The sequence below is a fragment of the Struthio camelus genome, chromosome 2, assembly GCF_040807025.1.
Source record: "Struthio camelus isolate bStrCam1 chromosome 2, bStrCam1.hap1, whole genome shotgun sequence".
NCBI classification, from domain to species: Eukaryota; Metazoa; Chordata; class Aves; order Struthioniformes; family Struthionidae; genus Struthio; species Struthio camelus.
Window position 1 is genome coordinate 78,172,530 of NC_090943.1, and position 24,532 is coordinate 78,197,061.

General features: G+C 40.6%; 1 protein-coding gene across 3 annotated transcripts in view; it reads right to left on the minus strand.

The window, feature by feature from the left end:
• The window catches only part of COL15A1 (collagen type XV alpha 1 chain), a 155,462-nt gene that overhangs the window by 110,929 nt on the left and 20,001 nt on the right, over positions 1–24,532 (minus strand). The gene's annotated exons all lie outside the window — the stretch shown is intronic.

Consider the following 24,532-nt stretch of genomic DNA (forward strand, 5'->3'; position numbering starts at 1 on the left):
TTGCTGCTGCTCAGGCTTTGCTGGCCCCTCCTCTGTTCTTTGAAGGCAATTGGATAAAAACAGCATTCTGCATAGACTCCTCTATTCTGTATCCAAGGAAATGCCATAATTGTAATAAAATATTGCATTATTCTGGATGCAGCTGTGAGGTGCAGTGAGAAAACTCCTTCTCCTCTGTTGCCAAAGTGCTTTTATTTTACGGTTAGCCAGAAGTACTTATAGCAAGACGTAACACAAAGAAGGATTTCCCCATCTACAAAATAAAAGTTAATAAAATGCTGCAAAGTGAAAAACAAGGTAAATAATTTAACGCAGAGCCAGATGCCCTAAGTGAAGTAGAAGAGGCTGTTCCCAATTGCTGCTCTCAGGAAAAGCAGCATTTGCTCTGCTTACTCAGCTTGAGCGCATTTCAAGCTGCCACTGACACGCTGCGGGGAAACAAGAATTGAATATACCGGTGTTCAAGGCTGGAGCATTTTTCTCCAGCTCCCCAAGGAAACCTCAGAGCCAAGAAGTGCGATGGCGCTCAACGGGAGCTGCCAGCCTTACTGCCGCTAAATATCAGATACAGCCATCTTTCATGCCTACTGCTTCCCAGTAGTTTCAACCAGCTTCTCCTCAGACATCATTAGCATCCTGCCCTCTACTGGACACGAGGGTACAGAGCTTACATAGCTCAATACAGTTAACTAATCTCTACCTATATTGCGCAAAAAGAGTCATCCTTTTATTCCCTTTCATCTAATCTTGTTGGAGAAATGTTATTTCATCACGTGCTTTCCAGTTAATCAAGAGAAATTTTATCTTCTCTTCCATACAGGGCAATTTTTCAGCTTTTCTGATCTAGCACTGGACTATGTTCTTACTATTTTGTCAGCTGTTTGCCTAGGAGACCTTCGGTTTATATTTTTGTGCACATGGCTGTTTGTATTTTAACAACTACTTTTACTCAGTGAACCGTTTTCCCTTAACGACAGAAATCTGGGTTTAAAACACAGTCACTTTTTTGAGCCACGGCAGTGGCTCACTACAGGATATCAAATATAGCTTAGACATTGAATAGTTACTGTCCTTCTTTCCTCAGAAATAGATGAGGGGCAGAAAAGGGAAATATTTAGCAATTCAACTACAGCAGTGTGGCGAAGAAGTAGCTAACAGAGCCCTTAAGCAGAAGGTCAACAGATTGAAAGCAATTTGCTGTCTGCGGCATAATCTCGGGCAGCATTATGGAGCAGGTCATATGTAAGGTCAGGCAGTCACAGTAACCCACCTTAATTTATAATCATGAATAACTGTGTGCATGCATGTGTATGCATACATATATCTACAAAGAAAAAGGAAGAATTTATGGACCTGGTACATCCTTAAAGGATAGGCACAAGAAAAAAGGATCATTTTTGAAGGGATGTTTTGCTTTCACAGCTAAATGGCTCAAAAGGCCTCACAAGCAGAGTGTGAATTAGACATGGAAGAGGTATAGAAAATTTTAAGGAGTTGTCACAGGGGCTGCAAGGTCAGAAGCAGAAATAGGAGTCTGATTTCCATCTGCACCAGCGTGAAAAGCAGAGGGAAATTAATAAACATCTCCTTCATGGGAAAAGAAGACTTCCAGACTTACAGGAATACTCCTCTGTAAAAAACAAACAAATAAACAAACACTCAACCAAACAGCAAAAAATACCAACCTCATCTCCTCCAACAACTTACTCTCCAAACATTGCAGAACATTTGCTATGAATTGAGAAGTCTGAAAGGGCGACACAAGCAATCCAGGAGATTTCTGGAGTGCAGTAATGATAACTTCCTAACAGAAGTGGCTGAGGAGCCGATGAAGGGGCACACTCTACTGGACCTCATATTTGCAAACAAGGAAGAAGTGATGGGGATGGGAAGGCTGAGGGCAGCCTTGGCTGCAGTGACAATGAGATGGAGTTCAAGCTCATGAGAGGAGGAAATAAGGCAAATAGCAGGATCACAACCCTGAACTTCAGAAGAGCAGACTTAAGCGTGTTCAGAGATCTGCTTGGGAGAATCCCCTGGGAGATGATCCTGGAGAGAAGAAGGGTCCTGGAAAGAAGAGGGGAGGCTATGAGAGGTGACATTGTTTCGCTTCAAGAAGAGAAGACACAGGGGATCTTACCAATGTGTATAAATGGGAGGGTGTAAAGAAGATGGAGCCAAACTCTCCTCAGTGGTATCCAGTGAAAGAGGACAAAGCAATGCCCACAAATTGAAATACAGGAAATTTAACTTCAACATCAGAAAATACTTTTTTACTGTGAGAGTGGTTGAACCCTGGAGCAGGCTGTCCAGAGAGATTGTGGAGTCTCCATCCTTGAAGATATCCAAAACCTGACTGGAAAGGGCCTTGAGCAACGTGCTCTAGTCAGCCCTGCTTCGAGCAGGGAGTTGGACTAGACAGTCTCCAGAGGTTCCTTCCCACCTCAATGATTCCGTGATTCTGTGAGTCCAAGCACATTTGTAATGCTACAATAATAGTTTTACTCTCTTCTGAAAGGATGATTTTGAAGCAATCTGCTTTTATAGTAGTTGCACGAGTATTCTAGCAGGCAAAGAGTGACAACAGTTCATTAGCATCATCAAAAGCATGTAACAAATCTGCTACCTGTCTGTTGCAGCTTCTCTAAATACAAAGTAGTTTTCTCTCTCTTCGTGTGTGCCAGATTTGCTATTTGTCAGCATCTGCTTCAATAGAGGCACACATATATTTCTGAAAGGGGAGGAACAGGGGTCCTCCATGCTCCCTTTCAGTAGAAATCATAGCACATGTATACTCATTTAAAGTGTTCCTCAGACAGACATAATCTACCAAACACTTGTTCCATGCAGTTGTCATTTCTAATTAGCATAAAATATATTTTATTTGGCCAATTCTATCTTGAGTAAACACTCTGACTGACCAAATAGCTGCCTGTAACTACCTGAAGGCTACTTAAAAAGCTGATGAAGCAGTCTTCTCAGTAGTGTCAGATGGCATAGGAACAGGTAAAGGCCACAAGCCGCAGCATGGAAAGTTTAGGTTGGATTTCTTTGTAGAAAGAAGTGAAGTGAAGTGATGGTGGCACAGGTTATTTATAAAGGCTGTGGAATTTTTTCTTTAGAGGTTTTCAGGACTTGGCTAGGCAAAGCCACAGGTGGCTTAGTGCTGGTGATAGCCCCACTCTGAACAGGGGCCTGGACCAGATGACCTCCAGAGCTTCCTTTCAACAAACATTTGTCTGGGGAAAAGTAGGCATCTTGGGTGTCATAATGGTGTTTCTCAGACATGGGATGTAGCACAAAAAGCCAGGTCAATTATGCATGATTACTTCTTGCCCTTACAGGACAGATGAAGGCACAGGAGTATCCAGGAGGCTGCTCCACAAACTCCTTTATCTCATTCCACAACTCAATTTAAAACTGATTTTTTTTTTTTTTTTACCAACTGCTATACAATATAAGTACAGAATTTTTAAATGGCTAATTAATTTGAGGATACAATAGCATGACTCATTGTTCAGTATCAGCTCATCACTTGCATTCATTACAGATTTCAGCAGGGAAAAAATACTTTCAGGATAGGGTTGCATGTAATTTTCCTAATTATTAAAGGGTTTTTATGATTAATATTCTGCATTTAAATAGAAAAACAGAGTGTATTTAATCCTGTTTTGCTGGGATGCATCATTTCTCACAGAGAAAGAAAGGTTTCTTCGTGTTACTTGTCACTTGTTAAAACATTGGCAACACATCACTGCACCCATCTCCTTAGTACTACCTCAGATGTGTTCTGGCAGCACAGAAGAATATTTTGCTAATCTTTAAGATCAAGAAGGAATCAGAACTGATCACTTCAGTAAGTTTGCCCAAATTTTAAATTTATAGTGCTTTCACTAAATACCGCCCTTTAAAAGAAGTCAGATTTTCCTCAAAGGCCTGTTCCTGACTTTGAAGTCAGTAGGAATGTCCTCACTAATTTCAATGGATGTGAGGTTTGATTTTGCACTATTTTAGTAAGATTTACTCTCCTTGGAAATGTGCGTGTCAGGAGCTAACAGAATATTGAAACAGAAACCTAAGTTGGGCACAGCTTTATGAAAGAGTTACCTAGATCTTTTCTGAAAACAAGCATACCAAAACCCACCAAATATCTGAGCCTGTGCTTCCTTTTGTACTGAGCAGAATTTATAGTTAGAGCAACATAACACAAAGCTAACATTTATCAGAAGGGCTGCAAAAAACAAGAGGATTTGAAAATTGGAACCTTCCCTCTAACCTTGCCCTCCATTCAACCACTTTTAGTGGTTCCCCATGTAGGACAAACTGCACATCCTTTCCGGGCTCATAGAAAAACTATCTTCTCTCTTCCTCCCCAGAGGCTTTACTGCAGATGTGCCTGGCTCCAGCACATGCTGTGGACTCCAGCAGCTTCTCCCAGCTGCACAGGCTCACTCTGCTCTTTCTCCAGAGAGTTCAAGCTGACCCCAGCTGCTGGTGCCAGGATCCAAGAGGCTTTGTACTCTCTGCCTGGTTAACTCACAGGAAACAATGAGCAAACCTCTCCAGAAGATACACCGTGTTGCAATTTTTCTACCCTCTTTTCTCTATGGCTTTGACCTGCACTGCTGGTCCACTGGCAGTTTTCTCTTTCTGTGAGTTAGTTTTTTTGGCCGTTTTACCTAGGGTTTTTTTTTTTTTTGTGCCTTGTTATTACCTGAAAGTGTCATGGGCTGATAAAAGATTAAAAAAAAAACTTAACCCTTTCAAACTTATTTTTGATATCTCTCAATAGCCTTTAATTGGAGCATTTGGAGGAGATAATACTTCTTTACTGGCACTTACAGGACCAAGAATTTCTCTTATCTTTATTTTGCACAGACTACAACCACCTTTTTCTAGTAAATGGACAACATTTTGGTATTCTTGGCAACTAGAAATCAGAGGTTTGAATTGCCCAAGAAGGTTAATTCTGAATGGGTGTTCTGGTTATAAACACTCTAATTCCCTTTCTAAGTCTAAAACTCTGCTTATTCTGGAGCAGCTACCATCCGCTGTGGTTTCCCTAACTTAGTAACATAGCAAAATGTTTTCAAGGACTTAAGCTTCCATTAAGCTGTAAGAAAACAGGTGTGCTGAATTTTTGACTGGGCCTCACTTCCAGCAAATGTAACACTCCTCTAATGACTTTTCTTTTCTTTACTACTTTTTAAGATGTTTGGTTCACCAGGATCTAGTTCTATACCTCAGTTCCCAATTCACTTTTGAATTTTCCTTAAAAATTGGTAAAATATTCTTGGTATTTTAGCTCAGCATTCTCAAAGGAAACCAATGACCTGAGTCCTACTTCCAGGCCTGAACTTTTCTGATATTCCTTAGCCTTTGGCTAAGTGTAATACTGCTTACCCTAAATCCTGTACCTTAAAGAGAAATATGGCGAAAGCAGTCTGCAAAGCACTTGAGGAACTCATGCCTAGTCGCAGTTATTGTAAAATACCTCAAGGCTTAAAACGAAGGCTGATAACTACGTTAAGATTCCAGTTTTGATGGCACAGATTGTCAGCTGAGCTGTAGCAAGCTGCGCTTGCATCTAGCTGTGTTCAGGCTAGGAAGGTGCGTGTATGAGGGGGAAAGAGCAAGAGCAGGCTTCTGGGACATGCACCCTCCTGAAAATAACTGCACAAAGTTCATCTGTACAAGAATTACAGAGTCGGTATTGAACATTGCAGCTGTCCAATAGCATGCGCCCTGCGGCAAGTTTGGGCACCGGTTTTATGGAATGAAAACTGCGTGCAACGTAAATATGTAAACGAAGGTACTTATATGGGCAAGAGCATTCCCAGTTAGAGGGACAAATAGCCTTTAATGACTGCAAGTGAGCAGGAGCTTTCATATTTCACCACTAGGCAGCAACGTAGCACTTCATAAATCAGCTCTGGTTTAGGAAAGGCGAGCGTTGCTTATGAATCACCAGTGTCAGTGTCTGCTGTGTGTGTGCTTTTTTACAATGTCTAAGCTAGCATATGTTTTAATTTCCATTACGTTCATAACAAAACAGATGTGAATTATTGCCCCTGTCGTTTCTGTTTCACAATGACCTTGGAAATCAGACAAAATACATTAAACTAAGTCTGCTGTGAATTTTCCTGGGGAAAAAAATTACATGGGTGTTCTCGTTTTCTCTGTCTTTTCTCTGTCTTTTTTCTTTTCCTGAATTCTAAGGGAGCAAATTTTTGGCCATCATCAACACCCTCATAACCAAAAGCAGTATCTCTAAATTGATGAAGACAGTTCTCTTTCAAAATACTGGGAGACATGTCTGATACTTCCCTAGATTTAACAGTTGTACATGCTGGCAGAGACTCTCTGCCCAAATGTGGAAAAAATGAGACCTATTTAAAAACACTGAACAGAGTCTGGCACACTGACCTGGATATAAATTCTCATCCCATATAAAGAGATTTAATGGGAAGCCAGGACAGAGAACACCTACTCAGCAGATCCCCCTGTTGCGCCTACTGTCTCTGCCAGCCCCATCTGCGCTACGAGGTTCTGCCCTTGGCTCGGTGGTGTCAGAAAGAGGATATGAGCGGATGGGAATTGCGGGTTACAACTTCCTTTACGGAGATTAGAAACCTTGACCCAGAAACTCTCCCTCCCTCCTTAAACACACCCACACTTAGGACAGCACCATCTCCCCCAGGACTCCTTTCCACCTTTCCTCTGACACTGTGAATGATCCAGGAGTCTCGCTCCCATTGGAAGGTCCTGCTCGGGATCATCATTCACAGACTCAGCGCAGCTGGAAAAAGATAGCTGTCACACTCCCTACCCGGGGCCACTTTCAGGATAATGGTTTCAGCTCACTGTGAAGAGCCAGAATCAGTACTGTCCCATGAGGGTTGCCTTCAGGACCAGACTGGTAGGCTGTAGGCAGTCTGAGCCTGCAAGCAGAGCCTTAAACCTACCAAAGCACACCCGGGGGGAGCATTACCCCAAATATAGCCCAAAAGGCTGCCAGCAGGGAGTCCTTGATTGGGAGGTAAGAGAAACAAGAAGACGATGTCTTTGTGTAACAAGTACGATCTGGCACAGCCTGTGTGTGACAGAGCCAAGAGCTGCTATGTCTATGCGATACCATCGGAGGTCTGTGTAAAGCTTTTGCGAGACCTTCCACTACTCTCAGAGTGGAAAATAATGCTTAGTTCCAGGTCAGGTTAGATCAGGACAGAAAAGTGAAAATATTGCAATAATTGATATACTTCATTCAGTGTAATTACGGCTGATGGGCCTGGTTCCATGAGGAAAACTAAAGGATATTTAGATATATCCTTGACTGTTATATAACTATTTGAAATCTGGTAGACTGTATTTCTCTCCCAGCTGACTAAGCTACCCATACTTTTATGCTGAGTAACAGAAGCTGATATTTTGTTGGTAAACCTTTTCTGTCTTACACTAAGGAGGAAGTGGGGGGGGGGGTTGTTCTCTCTCAGAAAAAAATCCCTTCCATAAGTGCCCTCCTATTTATATGCCTGACATTTCTTACTGATTTTACCCTTCCGAGTAATCTTCCTTTCATTCTTCATTCTTTGTATTTCTCTTGTATTCTGCACACTCTGGGATTTAGGTAGCTAGCAGATTTGAGATTATAAAGGGTCTGGATTCAGAGAGGCTGAGAACTGAATATGAGGTAACAGATATGGGACAGCAAAATCTAAAAGTGGGTTTTGTATTGCACATTAATACCTCTTATGACTAAAGAATTTTATGGTGTGAGTGCACCATTAAAATGTAGAACAAACAAAACCCAGTCTAACTCTACTTCTTCTTTCTTCCTTTTCCCCAAAATTGCATTTCCCAAGAATTACATTCTCACTATTCTTTGTTGATGTAAATCACATATGATTTTATTATGCTCACATTTTTGTATTTCCTCAGGGAATGCATTGAATGGATTAAACAGCCTATCTTAAAAATGTCATTTCTCATACAAAAAATTCTGGGTTAAAAGCCTGGCTAAAGTCCCAAGTGAAAGAGCTTCTGGTTTTAAACAGACTCATTAGTATAAATGATCACGTTCCACAGCACACTGCTAACGGCAGCCCGGAGACAGACAAAGCTTTCATAGTCAGAAATAGTATACTAGAGTGCAATTTGCAGAAGCACACTCTGCTGCTGTGGCAAATTCACTCAGGAGCCGTCCACTGAAAGATGGGATAGACACACTTTCCTTCGTATGTGAAATATTTGGATTATATTGTTAATTAACATTAGCGTGATTCCGTTAAACATGCAGCTCATGATTCTGCATGGTAATATTTTTTCCAGATTGTATAAATCACTGAACAGAGCTTTGGCTACCAGAACCTCATTTAGAAAGATGCATCCATTTATAGCAAACAATAATCTTTACAGGGACAAGGCATTTTTTGCAAGAATTTGAGATGAACTTGTTAGATGCTTTATGGACTTGTTAGATGCCAGATCTTTTATAAAAAGTATGAAACACCTTGCCCATTACCTCATATTTTCCTCTATTTGGAAAAACATTATTTTTCTAAATGCTGACCAGCTTCACCAGTCATAGTTTTCATGCTGCTACTTGACAGGCCAACAAAGCTGGAAAAGACATAAATGTGCTGTTCAGGGGCTGCTTTTCACCTCAGAACAGATTTCTTTGAGTAATTCTCCCCTAACAACTATAAATATTTATCAAGAACACAATTACTGAAGCAAAAACATTTTCACCTTGCTTACAAAGCTAGCTGGCTTAAGTTATGTCAGTTTAGTTTAAAGTTCTCCTGACACTTTAGACTAAACACGAAAAACCTCTCTCTACAGGAGCCCATCAGCTCTGTGGGAGGGGAACCATCTTGTACACCCTGTTGGGTGTGAAGAAGTTGGCCCCCAGCACCTTCACCTTAACTCCAGAGGAGGGCGAAACCACTGCTGGCCTCCTCCGAAATAAAATGCTGCTGTGAGCAGTCATCTTTCTGAAGCCTCATTTTGATGAGACTGTTGTCGTGTGGCCAGAGCCCGTTGTCAAGAAAAGGTAAGCGCTGACTAAAGCTTTTCCAGCATTTAAAGTGAATTCGCTCATGTGAATTCTCTGCTGTTCCATACAGCCCTTCTGGGGACCCAAATAGGGTTTTCCTACCATTATTTAGGTGTTTTCTTGAGACTTACAATAACTTAATGGCCACGAGACCTGTGTGGCTTCCTCGGATCTGGTTCACAGGTACTCAGATTCACAGCAGGCTCAAGTGGTTACACAGGCACTCGGTGCAATTGTGCATGCCTCCTTTCCTTGTGAAATCAGATTAAACTCAATGCATCGCTGTAACACTTGCCTACGTTCTTCTTTCAAATACAAATGTAGCATGCATTTTCTTCTGCTCAAAGGAGTAACTCCTGATACCACCTACAAATCACAGATTTCCCACTGAGGACCTCATGTGTGACCCTATGCAACAGCAGACTAAATGATCGCTGTTTTAGCTACATGACTTCATGACCAAATATTTTGCAAAGCAGCTATTAGGAGAATTGTTATCTTCATTAACTGGAACTCATTAACTGGAAGAGTTTTATTCAGAGGAAAAATGAAACACAAAACAAGACTACTTGAATTTAACATAAGACATATTAATAAGATGCTGGATATTTGTTCTGTCTAAGGGCTCCATAGGTTTTGGACTTTGTATCCCATTCATATAAATGGAGTAAGTCAGCATAGTGCTCTTACTTCAAGCTGGCTTCAGATTCAGACAGGCTTAGACATCACATTATCCGTGTTTGGGAGACTTTCTTCCCAACCAGAAAAATTACAAGTTTAGAATAAATCCTTAGGTGTAGAAATCATCAGATTTCTGCTGGTGTCAATGCGAGCTCTGTCAGGTAACGTCAGAGAGACCAGTGCACTCAGGACAGGTTCCACAAACAAGTTTTATCATCATTTCTATTTTTCACCACACAATTTTCACTGAAATAGTACCATGGTACCATCAACTGCTGATGTTTTCAGTGGATTCTACCAGAGAGATAGCCTAAATGTTGCTTTGCCAGAGGGGTGGCTTTTTGCACTGGCTCACACCATGGTGATTTTAGTTCTTTTGAACAGGAATATAGCAGCTTGAGGAACTTGAGAGAGCGAAGACAAACTCTTCCGCTCAGATTCGCAGTTACAGGTCTCTTGGGTCATTTCCAAAGGAATATGGCAGGAGCAATATGACAACATTAGAATTTCAGTATAAATCAGATAGCCCGTCAGTGCTGTTCACTGTTGTAAGCAGCCTGTAGTACATAAATAGTATTTTATTTGTATACCGAGGTGAGAGTTATCTAGTTATGACAACTTTGATTTGACTGGAAACTAAATCGTTTAGACTAGATTGTCAGCTAGACCATGACTCCCTGACTCAAGGTGAAAGAGTAGATAATACATTTTCCAACTTGCTAACATTCATTTTAACAGCTCTACTATCATGTTTAATTCCTGAACTAATTGTGTGTGTGCCTGCAGTGTGTTGCCACTACAGAGCCCTCACTAGAAGCTCTCCACTGCTTGTCTTCAACATGGACTAATCCTTAGGTTTCATCTAGAACTGCTGAATTGTCTTCTAGATTTTTTCATGACTTAAAGTTGCATGACCAAAATGAAAAAATGGGCTTTTTGTCTTGTATAGACAAAAAAGAACAAATGCAAAGAGCATATTGCATTTTACAAGTGCATGGCCAAAAATAATTTCATTTCCTCCAGAGTATGTAGAGAATAGCAGAAGTGTTATTTTTAGCATATACTACATTCTTTGAGTTCAGACAAATGTTATTTGATCCAAGAGCTGAAAAAAGGCAAAAAAGATAAAAGTAGCATACAACAGTTATTCCTTACTTTGAATGCTTGATATACAGTTGAAAGTCATTCCTAGCTAAGTCTCAGCTGCATGGTACCCCCATCTTGAAGAATACGACTGATTTATACCTGCCTCCAATATTTATAAATGCGTTAAAAGTAAGGTGTGTTCAGTTCCTCCCTTTAAAAAGCTGACAAACATTCTTGCACTGTTACACAATCTTTTGGCTTGAATTTCAAAGATTACTTTCTTAAGGCTTTTCTCTTTTTTTATGATACGAAGAAGAAAAGGTAATAAAGGAATTCATTGCATTTTTGTTAATGTTTATTTGAACAGAATCTTCAAAAAAGTTACCATGTAGGTTCAGGCAGAAAAAATAAGGAGTAAAGCCTAAAATCAAAGGAAAACAACAACAACAAAATCCAGCAATGCTGTTATTTGTTGTTCTTATTATGCGGCTTTCCTTTTTTTTAAGACACTGATAATTTCTTATAATAAGTACAGTTGTGTTTTATTAAATAACAGTCCAACTATGATGCCTGAATTTTTAATTATGTCTGAATTAAAGCATGTGTTTTGCTGTGTCAGGACTTTGATAGAAGTCTTCAGGTAGTTGAAACCACAGCATCATGCAAAGCTAAGCCTTCCAAGTCCTAAGCAGTGGGGTATCCAGATCCTTTCAGCTCTCTGCCCACTCCTCTTTCTGCGGCCATCAGCTGGGATCACTTTCCTTCTCCACTATGCCATATGCAGTCGACTATGACTTCATCTTTGGTCTGAATTCCTATAGCAGCTTCTTGAAGAAGACATTTGATAAAGACATGCCATCCAATATACTGAGCTGCAGCTTCAGGAGGGATTTTTTCAAGCCTTAGAGAGGCTTTTTGAAAAATGTCCTCCGTGCAGCTGCAGCCCTATTCCACGAGAACATAAGAGAGGTTAGTCTTGTTCTGTGGTATACGCTGCACAAGCTACTGCCAGACCTGTGAACAGTGATGAGACTGTATAAGACCAGTCATCAAAGTCCTGCCTCTTCTCTATGTGTTGTCTTTCTTGTCAACAAAAATATGTCACAGTAATTTTCCAAACTACCTACCTCTCTCTCTCTCTCTCTCCTCTTTCCTACTTGCATTTATAGAGCTGTCAAGAAAATCTAAAAATGAACATAATCTAGATATTGCCTTTTTTTATCAGTCTTCTGAAAGAATATTAAGCTTATGTGTTTTTTATTTGGTTTATTTAGTGGCAGTCCGAGCAATCTGATGGTAATACCCATGTACATCGCTCTGAGGATGCATCAACTAGCACAGCTGCCTTGGGATCAGCACAAAGAACTTGATTTTCTGGCCAAAGCATTTGAGAAATAGATGTATTTCATAACTGAGTAGATCACCCTCCTTGCACGTGTTATGTGCACACATGCATACCCACGCGATTGTGAAAGGAGGCTATAGCTTCGATTAAGGTTACATTTTAAGTTTGACTTCTGTGTGAGGAACCTTAAAGCTGATGTACCTGGATACAGTTTTGCTAAAACAGTTTATCTTGAGAAATTCATTTACTGGAAACTACACTGTCAAATCACAACTGATCACTTGGGAAAATATATCTTTAGGAAAGATCAGGTACAGGAAAATATCATTAATGAGAGAGAAGCAAATGGAAAAATCCAAAGTTATCTCAGTCTGTCCTGTTTCAGTCTTAGCAATTCAATAGATAAACATGGGTTGCTTAGAAAGCAGAGCAGGTGTAGTACCCTCCATCACAGTTTTATAGTGGGTATCTTCACTGATTTTTCACTGGCATCCAGCAAGACGAATAAGTCCTGCAGACAGTCAGAAACACCATGCTGCAATGAATGAACTGACGAAGAGCCCAGCATGCTCAAGCCTGTCCCCCAAGTTCGAGAGTTAGGATTTTTGTGGCACTCCATAAGCTTGTATCTTCTTTTTACCTGCTGCTCTACACACAAAATGCAGCAATGCCAGTGATCTCTCAAGTAACAGAATCCTACTGTGATATATTAAACCTGAAACTTTTCTGGAAATCCAGGGGGAAAGATTGTCTTTGAAATTGGTTTATTGGTTCCCAAAAGCTCTGTGGTTGTCAGAAGAATGAAGTAAGAGTAGCTGATTTTCAGGTGGGGTGAATTATGGTAGCTCTGCTGCCTTCAATACAACTGAAATAATTTTATACAACATAGCAGCTACCCCCAACGCCCAAACTGAGACTCTGCAAATGCAGAAACATATGATTGATGGCAGAATCAAACTCGTATTCATCAGTTATGTTCCATAGAAACATAAATTACAACTGTACATAGTTATTGCAGCTGAGCATAGAAAGTATAACTGGAACACTGAGATTTACAATACAGAGCTCAAAGTATTGATTCCCCCAGTCCCTCCCCAAGAATGGCACTTTCCTACAAAGATTAACTTCCTTGTGAGCTAGGTCAGTTCCCAGTAGTTTATTTGGCATTTGCATCGTTTGCTTTGGAATGACACCAAGGAACTGACTGTGGGGTCCTATGTGATTTTTTTTTGCTGTTATTTTAAAATAAGGAAAATAATCACAGAATGGTTTTAGCTTATGGGACACAACTGCAGAACTTCAGAATCAACAGGGCAAGACATTTATCTTGGATGTGACAGGATACCTCTTTCTACAACTGAAATTTTGTGGTTCTGTTACGTGGCTACATAGCTTAAGTCCCATAATGTATCTGACTACATCCTTGTATCCGGTATGTGAACATCTACAGTGACCTGACGTGAACTGGTGAATCACAGAATCCCAGAATCACAGAACGGTTGAGGTTGGGAGGCACCTCTGGCGATCATCTAGTCCAACCACCCTGCTCAGGCAGGGTCCTCCAGAGCATATTTCCCAGGATTGTGTCCAGACAACTTTTGAATGCCTCCAGGGAAGGAGACTGCTTTACAAAACAGCGCATAGATATCTAGACAGAAAGGGTCTGTACCTGCCTGAAAATGAACCAACAGAAAGATATACATCCTGGCTCGGAGGAAAAACACTAATCAACAGAAATATCAGCGATACTACCAATAACTTTATCCAGCTGTATTGTTTTGTAACTTTTGGCTATAGTGGTAGTTACTTAGTAAAATAGTTAATGGAGGCTATCTGTTAATCAGACACAATCTCCCAATGAGGTAGCGTTGTACTGCAACGACAAAATACCACCGTGGGTATTTTCATAATTGTCCTTCCTTTTCTATTTCTGCCTTACAAGCTTTGAGAGAGCAGTGCACTGGTCCATTGGTTTACCACTTTGTAACAAAATTTAGTACATCAAAGGGAGACTTTGAGTGATAAGGACCCAAACAGATCTATTTATTTATTTATTTATTTAACATATGTACATATAGTTTAGTAGTAGTGTAGATTCACATTTCCCTAGCTGCTAGAGGCAACATGCTCAAAGGTGCTTCAAGGACCTGACATACAGGACCAAGAGATGGGAGAATATGTATTGCAGTAGATGGTCAATTTTCCTTTACAATTTCTTCACTCGTTACCTCCACCCAGAACTGATTCTAAAGGGTACAAAAATATTATCCTGCTGTGCAAAAGATAAGAGCTAGTGATTAGCTATTGCAAAACAAAGGGAATGGAAAAATATCCAAGCACCGTATTTTACAGAAATGGAAGTTAAATTCATAAGAGATGAAATAGTTGAGAAGGAACCCAAATAGGCCATAGAGAAATGCAGAAAAGTATCAATGTATAGATTGTGAAGTATTTCTTTTTCCCCTGTTTTCTTATTCTTTCACTATAAAATATTTTTTTGTAAGGGAGAGAGTCACTGAATAAATTCACACTTGGCCATTTTATTTTCAACAAAATATACCACTAAGGAGTCATAGTCTAAAAACCAAGGACTGGATAACTCATACTCTGCTAACCGACAAACTGCTCAGCAGTTAAATAACTTACCAGGATGATGCACCAAAAGCCTACAAGGATGTACTCTGTTTTGGATTAATGGTGCTGAAATACGTCCACATATCTATACCGTTGCTGGGTATTTTTTTAAATTGAATTTGTCCAACTGTCACTTTATAACGATAAAAATTTCCTTTCTGAGGCTGCATGATCCAAAAGGCACAAGTATGCCAAATTCACTCAAAATTATGCAACTGCTCTGGAATCCCCATAAACATTAAAACGGTATGTGGAGACAGACTTTTTTTCTCTCCTGAACAAGAGCTGCTCAGTCTAGTTTTGAAGCAGTTGGTGAAGTGTTTAGTAACGGCAGACCTTACACTGATTCATCCAGCTTTGCCTATGACGGCAGCTACAGGTGTTTCAGACTAATGATCTGAAGGTCATTAGTCTCATCTGAGGTCTTCAGTGCTCATTTATTCCCATGAAGGTAAGTCTGAAACAAAACACTTGCATTTATATTTAGGCCAATAGTGGGACAGAATGAAAATACAAATTTCATTCTCCACCATGTTGCTCACCTAAACGCATCAAGCGCTAAGTAGATGTGAAGCACTTCAGGTAGGAATGGTTGTGACCTACACTCTTGAAGAAATACAAGCACTTAACACAAGGCAGAGGAACAATCTGCTTTAAAGTAAGAACAAAGGACATGCCCTTGACAACTGAGGAAATAAGATCACAGAATCACAGAATCACAGAATCATTTAGGTTGGAAGGGACCTCTGGAGATCATCTAGTCCAACCTCCCTGCTCAAGCAGGGTCACCTAGAGCATATTGCCCAGGATCACATCCAGACGGGTTTTGAATCTCTCCAGCGAAGGAGACTCCACAGCCTCTCTGGGCAACCTGCTCCAGGGCTCAGTCACCCTTACAGTGAAGAAGTTTTTCCTCATGTTCAGAGGGAACTGCCTGTGCTTCAGTTTCTGCCCGTTGCCTCTTGTCCTGTTGCTGGGCACCACGGAGAAGAGTCTGGGCCCACCCTCTTGACACCCTCCCTTCAGATATTTGTCTACAGTAATCAGAGTCCCCTCTCAGTCGTCTCTCCTCCAGGCTGAACAGGCCCAGCTCCCTCAGCCTTTCCCCACAGGAGAGATGCTCCAGGCCCCTCATCATCTTTGCAGCCCTCTGCTGGACTCTCTCCAGGAGTGCCATGTCTCTCTTGTATTGAGGACCCTGGAACTGGACTCAGCACTCTAGGTGAGGCCTCCCCAGGGCTGAGGAGACGGGCAGGATCACCTCCCTCCACCTGCTGGCAACACTCTTCCTCATGCAGCCCAGGATACCATTGGCCTTCTTGGCCACAAGGGCACACTGCTGGCTCATGTTTAACTTGTTGTCCACCACCCAGGTCCTTCTCTGCAGAGCTACTTTCCAGCAGGTCAGCCCCCAGCCTGTACTGCTGCATGGGGTTATTCCTCCCTAGGGGCAGGACCTTGCACTTGCCTTTGCTGAACTTCAGGAGGTTCCTCTCCGCCCAGCTCTCCAGCCTGTCCAGCTCCCTCGGAATGGCAGCACAGCCTTCTGGTGTGTCAGCCTCTCCCCCCAGTTTAGGATCATCAGCAAACTTGCTGATGTATCATCAGCAAACCTTGCTTCCTCCAGGTCATTGATGAATATATTGAACAAGACTCGACCCAGGACTGACCCCTGGGGGACACCACTAGCCACAGGCCTCCAACTTGACTCTGCGCCATTCACCACAACCCTCTGAGCTCGGCCATCCAGCCAGTTCTCAATCCCCCTCACTGTCCACTCGTCTAGCCCACACTTCCTGAGCTTACCTAGGAGGATGTGATGGGAGAGAGTGTCCAAAGCCTTGCTGAAGTCCAGGTAGACAACCTCGACTGCTCTCCCCTCATCTACCCAGCCAGGCATTCCATCATAGAAGGCTATCAGATTGGTCAAGCATGATTTCCCTTTGGTCAATCCATGCTGACTACTCCCAGTCACCTTCTTGTCCTCCGTATGCTTAGTGATGCCCTCCAGGAGGAGCTGTTCCATCACCTTTCCAGGGATGGAGGTGAGGCTGACAGGCCTGTAGTTCCCTGGCTCCTCCTTCTTACCCTTTTGGAAGACTGGCGTGACATTGGCTTTCTTCCAGTCCTCAGGCACCTCTCCTGATCTCCAGGACCTTTCCAAGATGATGGAGAGTGGCCTAGCGATAACATCCGCCAGCTCCCTCAGCACTTGTGGCTGCATCCCCTCGGGGCCCATGGATTTATGGATGTCAAGTCTGGATAAAAGATCTCTAACCTGATCCTCCTGCACCAAGGGAGAGTCTTCCTTTCTCCAGCCTTCCTCTCTTGTCTCCAAGGTCTGCAATTCCTGAGGACTGGCCTTAGCAGTGAAGACTGAAGCAAAGGCAGCATTCAATAACTCTGCCTTCTCTGTATCCTTCGTCACCAGGGCACCCGCCCCATTCAGCAGCGGGCCCACGTTTTCCCTTGTCTTCCTTTTGCTATTGATGTATTTGAAGAACCCCTTCTTGTTGTCCTTGACATCCCTTGCCAGATTTAATTCCAACTGGGCCTTAGCCTTCCTTGTCGCATCCCTGCACACTGTGACAACGTGCCTGTATTCCTCCCAAGTGGCCTGTCCCCTTTTCTACATTCTGTACACTTCCTTCTTCTGCTGGAGTTTTGCCAGGAGTTCCTTGCTCGTCCATGCAGGTCTCCTGCCCTCTTTGCTTGTCTTCTTACTCAGAGGGATGCAAGAAGATACTTCTCTTTGCAGATGTAAATTTATTTTACTGATGGATCATCTGCATTGAATGCACTGTAACATTTACTTAATGATGCATATCATTTCAGAATCAACATTGTAAGATAAAACGTGAAGGCAGGCCAAATGTCTTTATTTGAATTGTAATTTTGGAATAGTTTAACAACATAATAAATTTAGATTCCAGGGCTTCTGGAATTAGATGAAAAATACCATTGCTACATAACACTAAGGCAGCATTTTGCTGGTTTAGCTTTGCATGGACCGCCTTTGCATGCCACCAAGAAGTGTCTGTTTCCTCACCACTACTACAAAGCCAACATAATAGCACAGTTTCTTGAGCATTGATTTCAAATTTGTGCACTCCTGGCCTGCCCAGCTCTAATACTTTGGTCTGTTATCAGACACAGGCATGCAGCAGAATTTCATCTGAACCAGTGGAAGTGCCTGCCTAGTTGACATCGAATAAATACCACTTGGTGAGTGGGTTGTGCACAAATGTGGTGCTAATGATTGTGGAGCCACAGTCCTCACAATTACTCATAATTACATAATTAGAGTCCTAATAATTACATAAGCAATATAGAGCTCATTTTCCATGCTTTTAATATTTGAATATTTGAGAATTCTTTCTATTCCAAGATCTTTGCTGTGGTTCCACGCATCTGAACGTGACCGAGCACTGGAACAGGTTGCCCAGAGAGGTTGTGGAGTCTCCTTCCCTGGAGATATTCAAAACTCTCCTGGACGCGATCCTGGGCAATATGCTCTAGAAGTCCCTGCTTGAGCAGGGGGGCTGGACTAGAGGATCTCCCGAAGTGCCTTCCATCCTTGGCCATTCTGTGATTCTGTGATTTTGTGAAAGTATGGTCCTGGAATATTATCAGAGGATTTGTTCAGCCATTTTTAATTGAATACTTCCATAAATTAACAACTCTTGGATAATATTTTACTTATTTTACTGCATAAGATCTCGATCACACTATCTTTCTGCTTTCCAGTAACAACAACAAAGAGTTCTTACATCCATCTAAACCTAGATATGCCAATGGCTTTTCAACGATGCAACCAAATAGATTGGATTTTGACTATTTTTAAGCCAGTTTGGTGACTATCTTCTAATCCACCTACATAAAATACATATATATAAATATATATATATATAAGTATAAATATCTCCCTCCTCCGTTACAGTTTAAATCTGTTGAATTTTTCCACAGAGATAATGGCCAGCACCAAACTCTATTCAGGACCTTCCTGGTCTGATTCTTCTCTGGTCAGTTAGAGTGTGTCACTGACATCTTCCTAATCTATAACTACTTTAGCCATCTTTTCTGTGATGGAAAATGGATAAGGTAATAATCCAGGCACCCTAAAGAAGGCAAGTGAACCACATTAGCGGGGAGGCAGCTACTTGCCTGATGATAGAATTCCAGCCTTTCCTTTCAATTTCTTTTCTGTCAAAAACTGTGAAATCTAATCAAATCCACAGAAGTTATAACACATATTACTTCATCATCTATGTGTTGCTGTAGTAGAAACATTTCCAGAGGTCTCTCTCTTTAATAAACTGAACATCTGCTATAGAAAAGAAACAAAGCTTTATGGAACATGTGTAGTTTCAACTTTTGGAAATTTAGAGCTAGGAAAAGCTATATTTAAATACTTGTCACATCTTTTTGCTTCATTTCCAAGAGAATCCAAAGATGATACAGGAAGCAGATTAATTGGATTAAGTGTGCCTAAACACGATCCTTCTCCACTTTTATTTTCATGGCTTTATGCTTTCATCATACATATTTATGACAGTAATGTTCTTGACAAGCAGTTTTAACATTCCCTTCAGAGTTTTCATTTTTAAGTGAAAACAAATGTGAATTTATTGCTTAGCTTCTATATCAAATTCTCTTCTGACAAAATGTGTTGTTATTCTTAAAATGAAGTCCAGCAAAGTATCATCTGCTGAATGCATCATCTAAATGCTAAATGCATTAATCTGCATCATATCTGAAACATGACCACAGAATAAAAGAATTTTCAAAGCACACACTGCTTGACTGTTGTTTTTTACACACTGCTCTAGTGACTGCCTTTCTCTTTCTATGTTTTCCTATATTCCATAGGAATTTCTTTCATTCCATACATTGATCAATGGAGTTACTGTTTGAAATATAGCAGTCTGGATTCACAGTTTGTGAAAGATGTTTTTCTAGGTGCAGGGCTTTAAAAAATTCAACCGCTGCCATGTTTTAACAATTTTTTTTTTTTGTGCAGCTCCACTTCATTTATCCCCAGCATGCTAAGGGTTATGAGAGGCCATGAGGAGTTGAACTATTTTTTTTAGGAGCAAGTTTTACTAACTCTGTTACATTTTTGAGCATAGAATTTGCAAACCATATTTAGAATTGAGAACAGTCAGCATTCTGTGCCTATTCAACATGCTCTCAAGATATGCATTTCGCAACAAACTGTTTTCTGACACCAGTGGAATGAGTACATGATGCATCGGAGTATCCGATTAAAGCATAATTTCATTAAAAAAGCAGTCTCTTAAAATAGATGAATGTTTATTTTTCATTCTTTTCTGTTCATTACTCCCAGCGCTGCTTGAAGGGTGATCTGCCCATGAAACATTGAGTTTTACTTTCAATTACCAGGCTATTGGCAACGCCATGTATGTTGAGTAGTTGGAAGTGTTAAAAAGATTTACCTTCAGGGAGGCATATCACATCTAAGAAGTTCAGGACTCACCAGACAAAGCCATAGCTGATCTGATCTAGTACTGGTGGTGCCCCATGTGAGTGGGAACATGGAATAGATGAACCCCAGAGATCCCTTCCGAACAGTGTTTCTGGGACTTTGCTTTCCAGCTGGACAGTTATCCTTTGTAACTGTCATAATTTATTCATTCACATCACTGTGAATATTACTGGCATTTTAAGAGACTAAGAAGTAACAAACCTGCTCTGATGAACTTCAGGGCCACAGTTATGCAAACATTTGTGCACGCATCTGGAATCAATACCTTGTTCCAGTGATTTTTCTCTTAGGCGTAATGTGTTAAGAAAAATCTTGGTGGAGGGGAGGACGGATAGGGTAACTTGCTTTCAAAGAAGTCATTTTTCAGAAGAGGCCTATAGAAAAGTGCATGAGAGCAAAGGGAGGTTTAAGTAGCGAATGCTAGGAAAACAGGGTGAGTAGGAAGTGTCATTTGTTTGGAGAGAGAATCATGGGAGATATTCCTCAGTCTCCTGGAGCGATATGAAAATGCCTGCCGTAACTCTTATGGTAAAAATCAATACTGTAAACACCTAAACATTCATACAGCTCTGTTTGCCAGGCATTTTCCATCCTACTAATTTGTAGGGGCAGAATCTTGGGAAGTTTCCAAGAATCGCTTCCTGACTTCTGCTTCTGTCCATTTCAGAAGACATTGGACATTTTTAAGCTGCTGCTTAAGTTATCAGCAGGCGGCAGGATGGTGTTTTTTCAGACCCTGGTTCAGAAAGGTACTTAAAGATGCATCCAACTTCTGGGACATATCACCCCACTGATGTAAGTATGCACATTTTAAAAAGGAGGCGCATGCTGAAATATCCTCCTCAACACCCTCTTTATGAACATCTCATTATTGAAAGGGTAAAGTGAAATTTCCGCCACAGAAGCCTGACAATCAAAACTAATAGTGTATTTAATAGCCTGAACTTCTTGGTGCTTTTATGAAAACGATACGGAAAGTTTTCTTTCATTATACGGAGCCACCCTCATTGACCTTGGCAACAGACAATATGCTTATTTTCTGGCTAAAGCCATGTTGAATTCACATCTCATTTAAACTCCAAATATCTCTGGGAAAAGAATACGGCACAATATGGTTACAATGAAAAGTTAACAGAAGTCCTACTGATAGGTAGCACTAAATGCCCACAAAGTAAAGCTGCTGACTAAAGGATTATTTGTTCAAAAGAGAAAGACAAAGCATCTTTGTATGATGAGTTATGGAAACAGATGTTTCTTAGACACATGTTTGTCTAGATCTACAGTGCAGAGTAATAGTGAACTGATCTAGTAGTACGCTTCTTACAAAACTGATTTATGAAGAGTCCTTCTATGTTCTTTGACCTAATTACAGTCAGTGGGAACTCTGAGTTTTAACATCATCATTGATTATGTATGCTGTGGCATGGACCAGGGAATGAAAAATATTTTCAGTGCAGCAGGCAGGTTATTTTGATAATTAATAAGCTTGATATGGCTGTAAATATAAACAGCACTCTTACTGATATAGTCCAGGAAAGTGTGCAGAAACAAATCATGACGTACACTAATACAATGTACATTAACATTCCTTTTGCAAATAGCATTAGTCCAGAAGGACCATGGGGGTAAAATTTTGCCTTTATCATGTTGATGGTAAACTTTCTAATGAGAAACTCTTTTATGGTATGATGTTTTTGCTGATACACAGGACGTACAAGAAATAATCTTACAGAGGTATGATGTTAAATGCTTCAGAATAGAAATTCTTCCAACATCTTTAACTAACTAACACCATAAGAAGGAGCACATGACAAAGTAAACACTTCATAAAATGTTCCCAAGAACTTTAAAAGTTTAAGTTTTGCAACAGGATTGAAGGCAGCATGGAAATAATATGGAGGAAGAAAATAAAAAAAAAAAGAAGTATATGTTATAGAAGGAGATTTTGTAATTACATTCTTAAAGTATCAACTCTTGTCAGAATTTCTGCAGAAAGTTACGGCATACGTTGCAAAAAATGATTTATAATCTATTTTTCCAAGTGAATCATAATATTACAATATTCACACTATTTTTGCATTTTAGGCATGCACTGCTGTTTTACAAACACTGGGCCTAGCCAACGCGTTGCAGAACTACTTGGAAACAGTTTCTCTTCCTGAGAGAAATCACACTGCATGTCAGTGCCCATCCCTGAGGTGCTAGGATTTACCGATGCTCAGCGGCAGCACATATTTTCAAATTTTGTGCTTTCTACTCTTTTGATTGATTGTAGACTATTATTAGATGATTGAAACACTGAAAGTAGCATATTTTTTGTCTGCTTGTTTTTCGCTTACTTTATAGACATCATAGAAATTCTTGCTCTTCAATTAACTGCTTCACACAGAAATCTTTACAGCAAAGACATTGATTGACAACACCTTCCAAATTCCTGCCCCATCTGGCTTTCTGTATCTAGCTAAATTTCCAAAATCTAGCACAGTCAAGTGAAAAAAGAAGTTCCATATTGTGGACCTGGAATCAAGCTCTTTGGCTATTATTGTGATAAAGAAAATAGTAAGTGATGGGGAGTACAATGTATGCTGTGTTTCTCTCCTTTAAATGCAATTAAAATTGTTTGTGCACCTTATTATACGACGTAGAAATATAAACCCTCTCACAATTCTGCCAGTGATTTTACATTTTCCCTGTAGGTCAAAACTAAGAGGGACAGAGAGAGATCACCTCACAGATTTCTGGTTATTGTTACCCAGTCGTAAGGAATCAGTTGCGAGGCAACTTTCCTGAGTTAGATTTTCACTGAAGATAACTGAAATAGAAAAACTTAGGACTGGTCAAACCAAAGTCCCCTTCAATACATATAAGGTCCATAATTCAAGACAATTTTTCTTCTTTTCTTCCACAAAGCCTAGACTTTTATCAGGACTTCTGCATTCCTGTGATTTACAGCGGTAATAAAAAAAAAGTTGTTTCAATATCAGTAGTTCAGATGAATAAGATTCTCAGCCATTTTAAGAATTGGGTATATGTTCAGCACAACTGGAAATTCACATTCCTCTACAGAATTCATAATAACTTCTATAAAGTGTTCGGAATTGGACAGTTTTAATTTCTCTGCAATCAAACCACCAAACATCTTTCAAGCAACGTCTTGACCCTAGTGTGTTGTCCCCACCCAGAGTCTACTGAGCATTTCCAACTCAAACATTAACTGAATCACTAGTCAGTGATTTATGACAACAGTTTAGTTATACCCCAATCATTGATATTCAAAAGATGCAAGTGAAAAGATTCAGTTTATTCCTCTGTCTTCTGCCCATACTCTTCTCTCTGTGCAGTTTCCATTCTCAGGGCTGTGCTGGATTTTCCTGATGCTACTATGGCCTTACAGTACTGCATTCTATTTTAGGATCCAGCTAGCAGAAATCAGTAAAGATTTCAATTCCTCTGGTCAAAGCTCTCCATTGCTCTTGTGTTCATTTTAGCATTCAGTTCAGCCAAATGAATTTTCTTTTGCAAAAGTAAATACCACACACAACTGCTTCATGTTATTCAGATACATTTCTCTGGCTTCTTTTCCTAACTCATGTGAGGAAGAAACTTCTAATGAAGCAAGTTTTCATTAAAAAAGTGATTTAAATTTAAACTTCAGTGTTTTCTAGAAAACATATTAATGTCAATGAACTTCTGCCAAAACACAAACATGCTTAATTTGCCAGATCTAACAAGCTACCTAAAATCAGGTACTAAGCATAGCACTATAACTGATTCTTTCAGTTCACTTGGACTTCTAGAGTTTATGGCGTCAAGGCAACTTCATTGTACAGAATTCCCCAGAGCAAGGGACTTCAAGGCTTCCAAAGCTCTGCTTTCACCTCCACAGCAAGAAGCGCAGAGGCCGTGAGACTCTAAGCTGGAAGTCTGGAAGACCTATCACTTGGACCACTAGAACCTAGACTATCCTTGACTTCAAAGCAGGGAATACGAAAATGTCAAGAGTTCTTTCTGTCTACCTCACCGTTGAGCCAACATCCCTAGAAGATGTAAGCTGAATCGTATGAGCTTCTCACACCATGAAGAGGTGCAACTGAGGCATCAATTGACTGCAATATTCATCAGTGGCCTGGACTATGGGACAGAACGCGCTCTCAGGAAGTTTGCCGATGACACAAAACTGGGAGGAGTGGTTGATACACCAGAGGGCTGTGATGCCATTCCGAGG